Source organism: Bombina bombina, chromosome 3 (genome assembly GCF_027579735.1).
Source record: "Bombina bombina isolate aBomBom1 chromosome 3, aBomBom1.pri, whole genome shotgun sequence".
NCBI lineage: Eukaryota > Metazoa > Chordata > Amphibia > Anura > Bombinatoridae > Bombina > Bombina bombina.
The window spans coordinates 646,458,364-646,469,882 of NC_069501.1; the positions used below are offsets into that span (position 1 = coordinate 646,458,364).

The 11,519-nt window shown below is 37.0% G+C and overlaps 1 long non-coding RNA gene across 1 annotated transcript; it reads right to left on the reverse strand.

Moving 5' to 3' along the window:
- Positions 1-3,514: 3,514 nt before the first annotated feature.
- Positions 3,515-9,915, reverse strand: LOC128653832 (uncharacterized). Its single transcript, XR_008401394.1, has 2 exons — positions 9,401-9,915; positions 3,515-5,657 (listed from the first exon to the last, which is right to left on the reverse strand). It is a non-coding gene; the product is annotated as an uncharacterized LOC128653832 (long non-coding RNA).
- Between the last annotated feature and the right edge of the window lie 1,604 nt (positions 9,916-11,519).

Below are 11,519 nucleotides of genomic sequence, written 5' to 3' on the forward strand. Positions count from 1 at the left end.
CAGTGGGGCAATTATATTAGTCAAAGGCTTTTTTTTCTTTGCAAGGCAGGACATTAGGTATCACTTTAATCTTACATTTGTGTATATTCTATTTAGATAGAAGATTCAAAGTTTCCCATTGCTTCATGGAACCTTTGTATTACTGTACTATACTATTAATATATATTACTTCTGTTATCAGGTTTGTTTTATTATCCCAGTAGCATATGTTAAAGGGATAGAAAAGTCAAAATTAAACTTGCATGATTCTGATAGAGCAGGCCATTTTAAGACACTTTTAAATTCACTTCTATTTTCAAATGTGCTTCGTTCTCATAGTATCCCTTGTTGAAAAATAATACACACATATCACACACTAGTGGGAGCTGATGCTAATGTGTCTCTTGTGATTGGCTAAATAGATATTTTCAGCTTCCTGCCAGTAGTGCAATGCTGTCCCTTCAGCAATGGATAACAAGAGAATGAAGACATTTTTTTAATAGTATTAAATTGGAAAGTTGTTTAAAATTGTATGTTCTATCTGAATCATAAAAGAAAATGTTGGGGTTTACTATCTCTTTAAAGGAGCAGCAATGCGCTACTGGGAGCTAGCTGAACACATCAGTTAAGAAATTTAGAAGAGGCATATATGTGCATCTGCCAATCAAGAATTAGCTCTCAGTATTACCTCCTAAGCCTACATAGGTATGATTTTCAAAAAACTATTTAAAAAGAACAAAGCAACTGATAAACAGAGCCTATAGATTAGTAATTAACTCCTTAGCTGACAGCCTGACAACATAGCAGCAGATCAGTCTTTCACGTTAACACTGGTCATATATTTTCGACGTGTTCCCTCACATAATCTCTGCTTAAAGGGACAGTAAACATAAAATTAAACTTTTATTTTTCTTATTGGGCATATATTTTTAAACCAGTTTTCAATTTACATTTTTCATCAACAGGAGCTTACAGATACAGAGCACACACCTTGTAATCAAAAGCCCACTGTATTGCTTTAAACCAAAAGTCAGAATGCTAGTTATTGAAAAAAAGGAGCAGGGCAGCTGTTTGAGGCAGTGAGTAACAAGATAAAGACATTTATCAAGATATTTCCTTTGCATTGCTATAGAATAGCATATCAGCCAAGTAAAAACATTTAAAAACAAATTCACTTCTTCTTTGATGCAATTGTTTTTTTAATATCTTAATACAGTCTGCATGCCTGCATTGTATGGCAGGTGTTCTCTACTGCAGTGTTTTTCAACTAGTGTGCCGTGAGAGATCCTCAGGTGTGCCGTGGCAGACTGACAACAGTGTGACATATTTTTTCAATTTTGCATGTGTATATGTATGTATGTGTGTGTATATGTATGTGTGTGTATATGTGTGTGTGTGTATGCATGTGTGTATGTATGTGTGTGTATATGTATGTGTGTGTATATGTGTGTGTGTATGCATGTGTGTATGTATGTGTGTGTATATGTGTGTATATGTGTGTGTGTATGCATGTGTGTATGTATGTGTGTGTATATGTGTGTATATGTGTGTGTGTATGCATGTGTGTATGTATGTGTGTGTATATGTATGTGTGTGTATATGTGTGTATATGTGTGTGTATGCATGTGTGTATGTATGTGTGTGTATATGTGTGTATATGTGTGTGTGTGTATGCATGTGTGTTTGTATGTGTGTGTATATGTGTGTATATGTGTGTGTGTGTATGCATGTGTGTATGTATGTGTGTGTATATGTATGTGTGTGTATATGTGTGTATATGTGTGTGTGTATGCATGTGTGTATGTATGTGTGTGTATATGTGTGTATATGTGTGTGTGTGTATGCATGTGTGTATGTATGTGTGTGTATATGTGTGTATATGTGTGTGTGTATGCATGTGTGTATGTATGTGTGTGTATATGTATGTGTGTGTATATGTGTGTATATGTGTGTGTATGCATGTGTGTGTGTATGTATGTGTGTGTATATGTGTGTATATGTGTGTGTGTGTATGCATGTGTGTTTGTATGTGTGTGTATATGTGTGTATATGTGTGTGTGTATGCATGTGTGTATGTATGTGTGTGTATATGTGTGTATATGTGTGTGTGTATATGCATGTGTGTATGTATGTGTGTGTATATGTGTGTGTGTATGCATGTGTGTATGTATGTGTGTGTGTATATGTGTGTGTGTATGCATGTGTGTATGTATGTGTGTGTATATGTGTGTATATGTGTGTGTGTATGCATGTGTGTATGTATGTGTGTGTATATGTGTGTATATGTGTGTGTGTATGCATGTGTGTATGTATGTGTGTGTATATGTATGTGTGTGTATATGTGTGTATATGTGTGTGTGTATGCATGTGTGTATGTATGTGTGTGTATATGTGTGTGTATATGTGTGTGTGTATGCATGTGTGTATGTATGTGTGTGTATATGTGTGTATATGTGTGTGTGTATGCATGTGTGTATGTATGTGTGTGTATATGTATGTGTGTGTATATGTGTGTATATGTGTGTGTGTGTATGCATGTGTGTATGTATGTGTGTGTATATGTGTGTATATGTGTGTGTGTGTATGCATGTGTGTATGTATGTGTGTGTATATGTGTGTATATGTGTGTGTGTATGCATGTGTGTATGTATGTGTGTGTATATGTGTGTATATGTGTGTGTATGCATGTGTGTATGTATGTGTGTGTGTATATGTGTGTATATGTGTGTGTGTATGCATGTGTGTATGTATGTGTGTGTATATGTGTGTATATGTGTGTGTGTATGCATGTGTGTATGTATGTGTGTGTATATGTGTGTATATGTGTGTGTGTATATGTGTGTATGTATGTGTGTGTGTATGCATGTGTGTACGTATGTGTGTGTATATGTGTGTATATGTGTGTGTGTATGCATGTGTGTATGTATGTGTGTGTATATGTGTGTATATGTGTGTGTGTATGCATGTGTGTATGTATGTGTGTGTATATGTGTGTATATGTGTGTGTGTATGCATGTGTGTATGTATGTGTGTGTATATGTGTGTGTGTATGCATGTGTGTATGTATGTGTGTGTATATGTGTGTATATGTGTGTGTGTATGCATGTGTGTATGTATGTGTGTGTATATGTGTGTATATGTGTGTGTGTGTATGCATGTGTGTATGTATGTGTGTGTATATGTGTGTATATGTGTGTGTGTATGCATGTGTGTATGTATGTGTGTGTATATGTGTGTATATGTGTGTGTGTATGCATGTGTGTATATGTATGTGTGTGTATATGTGTGTATATGTGTGTGTGTGTATGCATGTGTGTATGTATGAGTGTGTATATGTGTGTATATGTGTGTGTGTATGCATGTGTGTATGTATGTGTGTGTATATGTGTGTGTGTATGCATGTGTGTATGTATGTGTGTGTATATGTGTGTATATGTGTGTGTGTATGCATGTGTGTATGTATGTGTGTGTATATGTGTGTGTGTATGCATGTGTGTATGTATGTGTTGAAGAAAAAATTAACATCAGACAGCTGTTCCAAATTAATAAGGTTATAATTGTACAATTAAACATGATTACAACAAAAATGACATCAAGTCACTTTACAGTAATACAGAATGTGTGTGGCGTGCAGCATTAGATTGCAGCAATGTCTCTCTTTTATAGGCCATGTGTTGTTTCTTCACAATCAGCACCTCGTGGTCTTCTTCTTATCTTGTTCATACAAACTTTGGGTGTTACTGTAGCTGAAAATACTTACTTTGCATATACAGCAGTTTCTGTACTAGCTGAATTGACAAAAAGAAATGTAACTGTTTAAAAATAGACTTGTCAGTCCCTTATAACATATAAGAAGAATATATATACAGAATTAAAAAAATATTTTTCCTTAACATTTCTCACCCTTTTGATAATTTTATTATCACATGTATTTATCTATTACCTTGTGTTTATTATCACGCCATTATTACTTTGTGTCTCTTACTTGACTAACTAACAACCTTCCTACCTGGAAATGACCCCTTAGACAGACTGTATATCACTGAGTATACAGATAAGCTGCATAGACAGTGGGATGCTGAGCCTCCATTCCAGATCTGCCTACATAGTTATCATTTCCTCTAAGCATTCACACATCTTTATTGGTAGCACACAAACACAAAATATGCAATCTCTATCTAAACAGATAACAGCAACCAGAACTGCATCCCTTCACAGGCCTAGGTCCAAATCCTGTAGTAGGCCCAAAGCTGATGAGGTGCAATTGTGGGACCCCCTCGCAGAGATGAGATCTTCCACCTGTCTCCTAAAATGACTGGAGGGTCTGCAGGGAAGGCAGGTAGCTGAACTAAGTTATCAGTCGGTCATCTCTGTAGCTGTTGTATCATCACCCTAAACAATCGGTATCTTCATCTTTTTCTGCAACGAGAAACACAAATCATTAACAATTTCCAAACAATTAGGCACATTAGAATTACTCCTATCACTACCACTATGGGTTTTAAAAGATTTGTAAGCATATTTTTAAACCAGGTTCCAATCGATCCCATCCTTCCTTAGCTATATCTTTAGATCTTTGTTGTAACTCTTTTACTTTATTCATGTGTAAAACTTGTAGTCTCATTAATAATCCCATCCATAATACTAGCATATTTGTTAATTCTACTTGCTAGCTCAATTCCCTAACCTGTCCAGGCAGGAAACCACATCCAGACTTTATCTGCAGATGAGAATAATTCTTACTTATACCTTGTTTAAGGACCATTGGAATAATCTTACCATCTTTCCCAGCCATAGTTGAAACCATCTCATATTGTTATATAACTGAGTTTGACAGGTCCATTCATCATTGTCTGTCTGTTCAAGACAGGCACACCTAGTGGTACACAAAGCTTTTAACGTTGAACAAAAACATAAACTATTAGAATCAGCAGTTACTGTATCACATGGTACTTTGTTAGGTTCCATATTAAATGTTAAAGTAGCATTTCTACAATCTGTTTCCCCCACATATACCTTGGGCAAACTAAATATGCAACCTTTCATGTTTGCTATGTAATTAACATACATTGGCCCAAGACACATTATTGGTGTAGAAACTATACCAGCAAGTTCTAAGTATGTACCTTGATCTGAGATAGCATTATGAACAGAGTGATCTATATCTATTTGAACAACATAGCTGTAATCTGTCACATTTAAATCATTCATTGATATTGGTACACCTATTAAAGGGATTCCTTTATGATTGGCAGAAACATGAGAGCATATCCAACAGTCTGTGGCATTCAGTTGCTTGGCGGTTTGTTGGTGTAAAAGCCAGATGGAATTTGTCCGTTTGTCGCCCTTCACTGGTGTATAGAGGTATAAAACACAAAGAAAAGGACAAAGAAAAAAACAGGACAGTATATGCATCTTGGCAGTTAGTTAACCCACTTTGTCCCCAGTGGTCTCACCCTTTTGACACAGGTTTTTATCACCGGCCTGGAAGTTCACTTTCTTACAGTGAGAGGCTTGTATCCAGTTTGGTTTCCATTCCACTTTGACTGAGGTGGGTGTTGTCAGTAACACCTGATATGGGCCGTCAAATCAGGGCTCTAAGTGTCTCCTCACGTATCTTCTTATCACCACCCAGTCTCCAGGGTGCAGGTGATGAGTTCCAGTTATTTGTTCTGGATCTGGTAATGAAGAGAAAACTTTTCCATGCAAATTAGTCAGTTGCTCATGCAGCTGAACAACATAATCAGTTAGAGAAGCATACTGCCCATGTAATTCTTGTGGAAAGAAAATACCTATTAGTGGTCTACCAAACAAAATTTCAAATGGCGAAAGGCCATGCTTTGCCTTTGGGGTGTGTCTTACTGCAAAGAGGGCTAAAGGTAAGGCTTGTACCCAAGTAAGTTTTGTCTGCTCACAGATCTTAGCTATTTTATTTTTTAAAACACCATTGTCTCTCTCTACTTTCCCAGACGATTAATCTGCAACCCTGTCATCATTTCTGCAAACACTTGCCCAGTAAAATGAGTCCCTTGATCAGATTCTACTGTTTCAGGTAAACCATATCTGCACACAATTTCAGTTATCAGTTTTTTCTGTTACACCTGCTGTTGCCTTGGCAACCAGCCAGGCCTTCACCCAAGAGGAAAACATGTCTACACACACCAAAACATACATTCCCCCTTTGGAAACATGGGAAGGGAGATGAGATAAACTGGCTAAAACAGGATATAGCACTGTAGGTGCACATAATCTACCATCCCCATGTTTCCAAACCTCATTTTCCAGTTTGCAACCAGCATTTTTCCACTTGCAGTGAGTTAGGGAACCAGTTTGGTTTTGGAGGGTTTCTAAGACCTCCATTGTCAAATTCTCCACAGTTTCAGAGGACTGTAGGAGTATCATGAGAACTGCCTTCTTGGCTGCTTCATCTACCCTATTATTACCCATAGTGATAGGATCAATTGCTCGCTGATGTGCCTTTAATTTCATAACAGCTATAGCTCTTTTGAGAACGCTGCAGTCTGTTCCAGTGTCCACCAAACACTCCACAAAATGGTATGGCATGTCAGACAGGGTCAGGCGAACAAAGGCATCACCCCCTCTGCTCTCAGACATGATTGGTAACACTGGAAGCCCAGTCCATCAATTGTTCTCCCACAGTTATAACATTTACCTTTTCTGGGTTCCCCCTCATTTATCCCTTAAACTATTTCTATTGGGGTTTCCCAGGGGCACACACTGGCATTACCCTTAGTGTTTTCTTTTTCTATACTTCTATATTCCTTTGTATTGCGCTCGCTAAGCTCATTAGTGTTGGGACTGATTTATCTCGCCAATCAGAATGGGCGGAAACCAATTGAGAAACCAATTTATTATGGATTTCTTTATTCAGTCCTGACACCAATGTGGCAGTGAGCATTTTTCCCATACCTTAGTCATCAAGGGTACCTCCCCTTGGGGCATATACATCTTGACATGAGGTGTATTGGGCACATAAGATACTACAGTCAAAACTGGGGGCACTAATAATTTTCCCCAGCAATACTAAAACCCAACAGTTTCCTTTTATTACTTAGAACATGCAGTTGTAAACAATTTTCCATTTCATGTCTATTAGCAAAATATCATTATTCACTTGATATTCTTTATTAAAGGATCAGCAAGGCACCACTGGTAGTCAGCTGAACACATCAGGTAAACCAAAGAAAAGGTCCATCTATGTGCAGCCTACAATCAACAACTAGCTCCCAGTAATGCATTCCTCCTCCCAAACCTACCTAGAAAAACATACATATATACATATATATATATATATACAGTATATATATATATACAGTATACACATACATACATTCATACATACATCTATACATACATCTATACATATATACACACATATACAGCGCATACATACACATATATATACATACACATACATATATGCATATACATATACAGCACACATGTACACACTGTGACATCAATATTCACACTCTCACACGCATGTATTTACTATCAAATACACTTACAAAGATACTCACTGACAAACTGGCACACAGATTCTACACACTCTATAAAAAAATGCACACAAACCCCAGGACTAGGGCACATAGTCCACAAGGCCTTGGCATGCAGTCACAAATGACAATAGACATCCAATTGCCAATGCCCACATACAATCAGACCCACAACCAAATATCTAACCTTATAAATGCAAGGACTACCATTAATAACCAAATAACTTTCAGGGGGGGTAAGTACTAGTGGTCTATCAGTAGGGAAATTAAGTCAGGGTAGTAAAAGTGAAATTACCAATAAAGTAACTAGCAAATCAGACCTCTTAAATATTCACTACTAGAATCTTGTGTATATTGTAATTTATATTAATTCTACTGCAAAGATATCACTAGGACCATAATGTACAAAGGGACAATGTATGGCTATTGCAGTGTCACTTGTGCAAGTCACATTAGTGCTGGCCTTTTAAAACTCCAGTTAACCCATATAAATACCAAGCAGAAATGTAAAACCCCTAAATGCCCTCAAGCATAGCATACACTCTTATGTCTTTTAATGGAAGACTTGCATATGTGTGTGTGCAAAACATACATAATATTACATTTAATTCAGTTGAACAAAAAGTTTCTAGCAGCACATAAAGTCTAGGACAAAAAAGGGTTAAAAAAACAACAACAAAATTTGTTCTGCTCTGTGCTGGAGGAAGGGAGGGGGGTTGGAAGCCCCCACCCAGTACAGTAGCTGCAGCACACATACTTTGTCTTCTACAGAAAAAATACATTGGGCTGTTCCTTATAGGATTCTACAGTTATTTTTATAGAGATTTTCTTAGTGGAATAATTCAAAGGTTCCCCCTTTGGAAACCCAACATCCATTCCCTTAGTCAACTTGCACCATTCAGGCAGATGCCAGCTGACCCACATACTATATTCTTTATACATTTCCTCCTGTGGGCTATTGAGGAAATTTTGGACGTCCATTGCTTAAGGATGACCTCATGTCACCCTTTCTAAGAATCGTTTCTCATAACCCAGTTATGATGGAGGGGACTCTTACCCTTCTCTCTCGACTCTTAGCAATACTGTGGCTGTCAGGGAAAGTCCCACACTATAAATCCCACACTATAAATTCCATACTAAAAATCCCTGCTTCTGATCCCTCCAAATTTTCCAACAAACCCAAATAATAAACAGTAGGGAGACAAATCCTAAAAGTACTTGGCCTCTTATATCATCAAAATCAAACCATGCTAGGGGACTTACATCAACAGTTTTATATATCATTAGAGACAAGTCTACTACAGCTCAGGGATGCACCCTTCAGTATAGGAGCATGCAAACTCAAACCAGTGTGTCCAAGGTTTTCAGAAACAAAGCCAAGAGGTGATCAGAAGATCAGAATTCGCCCTTGTTCTCTGGGAATAGCACTATGCCCAATAGCAGCAATGGACTGAAGCTGAACTTAATCAACAATGTCCATAGGCAGAGCATAGGGGGTACCCAGAGACTTTGTACTGACAGACCAAGGTTGACTAGTAAGAAATTCTGCAGCTACCCACACTTTAACCTTCTATTGTTCCTCTGCTGTACAGACCATTTTAGTAACAGTTTACGTTTACTTAACAAACACAGAAAATAGAAAACATTTGTCTCTGAGGACAGTAGAATCCTCTTACTTAACACACTACTGCTCCCACTTGCTTTCTCCGCAGAGGGGCGTCTTGGAGCAGTACATTCACACGCCGTAAAGGACCTCTTACACTCACACATTCATAACAAAAGATGTTAAAACATAAAACATAAAATACAACTGTCTCAGGTTCTTGGGAGTTTGTACTCACGACAGGACAGAGGGTTTAGGAATCAGAGGATAGGAGAGCAATTTGAGAAACAAAGGTTCTCACCTTTTTGGCGCCTGTGGTCTCCTGTCCTCATAGTTCCAGTCCTGGCTCCGTCCACAATCGCTTTCAAACTCCCGGGTTTCAGCACCAAATTGTTGAAGAAAAAATTAACATCAGACAGCTGTTCCAAATTAATAAGGTTATAATTGTACAATTAAACATGATTACAACAAAAATGACATCAAGTCACTTTACAGTAATACAGAGTGTGTGTGGCGTGCAGCATTAGATTGCAGCAATGTCTCTCTTTTATAGGCCATGTGTTGTTTCTTCACAATCAGCACCTCGTGGTCTTCTTCTTATCTTGTTCATACAAACTTTGGGTGTTACTGTAGCTGAAAATACTTACTTTGCATATACAGCAGTTTCTGTATTAGCTGAATTGACAAAAAGAAATGTAACTGTTTAAAAATAGACTTGTCAGTCCCTTATAACATATAAGAATAATATATATACAGAATTAAAAAAATATTTTTCCTTAACATATGTATGCTTGTGTATATATGTGTGTATATATGTATATGTGTATGTATATATATGTGTATGTGTATATATGTATATCTATATGTATATATATATATATATATATATATATATATATATATATATATATATATATATATATATACCGTGCTCCACATATAATCTTGTGCTCCACAAATAACACTTTTCCCAGTGTGCGGGGGGGGGGCGACTTTTCCCAGTGCGGGGGTGTCCCTCTTTCAGATTTTGAAATATTGGGAGGTATGTGACAGGCTCATCAGGCATCATTTACAACCATGACATATTGACATTCATTCACAGACAATCATTATGACTGTTTGTGAATGAATGTCAATATGTCATGTATAGTTTGTAGGTGGCATGGCATGACAGCACAGTACAGTATGTGTGTGTGTATATATATATATATATATATATAAATAAATATATATATATATATATATATATATATATATATATATATATACTGTATTAGGCTACAATGTGTGATTTTGTAAAATTTTGGGATGGTGGTGTGCCGCAGGATTTTTTAATGTAAAAAAGTGTGCCGCGGCAAAAAAAGGTTGAATATCACTGCTCTACTGAAGCCAGTTAGGGACAGATGTGTAGCAGACTTAGCTATTTCAAATTCTGATAAATAGAATGTCCCCATTTTGCAAGGGTAAATTACATGAAAAGTATAATGCAATTGTTTTTTACTTTGTATACCAACAATTTTTATATTGAAATCTCAAGGTGTTTACTGTGCTTTTCATGTTTTTATAGACATGGCTCCGAAAAAGCAAAAGGGAGGAGAGGAGAAAAAAAAGAGAGAAATATAAGAAGTCTTTAGAAGCTGATGCACAAAAATGTTCAAAAATGACTGATATGTTCAGCTCTCCTGTACAGAGTTCTAGTACATCCATACCTGGGACAAGTAGAGAGACAGTGTACACTGAAGAAATGCCACCAATACAAGAAGAGCAAATGGAATTTATAGAAAAATCAGAAATAGGCCCATGGGAACAAAGAGAATTAGAGCTCAGCAGGCCATTAGAGGATCAGACAGTTGCAGCTGCTCCTGATGAAGATGTCACAATAGATCCTCCATCATTTGATTATTTTGTTCGTCCCGATAAAAATCAACTTGAACTTTTTTTCAAATACCATCCACAGCAAGACATCACGGACCAAGTACAAAAAAAGGCAATAAAGCATTAAAATGGAACAATCCACAAGTGGCTAACCAACTTCAAACAATGCAAAGTTATGTATTGCTCTGTTTGTATTGCCTTTTCAAAACCCAATGAAACAAATGCTTTTATTGAAGGAATGACTGATAAGAGGCACATTCACCAAAGGATTCAAGAGCATGAGAAAAGTACTATGCACAATGCTTATGCAGAATCCTATTTTTTTAAATCCAGTGGTGTTGGTGTTGATGATCTTCTTTTTTTCAATCAAATGTCTGTACGGCGCGAGCAAGTACGAAACAGAGACCAAGTACTACAAAGGGTGGTAGACATTGTGAAAGTTATAGGAAAACGAGGACTGAGTTATAGAGGAGATAAAGATGAGTCTGCAATCAGTTTAGATGACAAAAATAAAGACCATGGGACTTTTTTGGAGTTGATTCTAT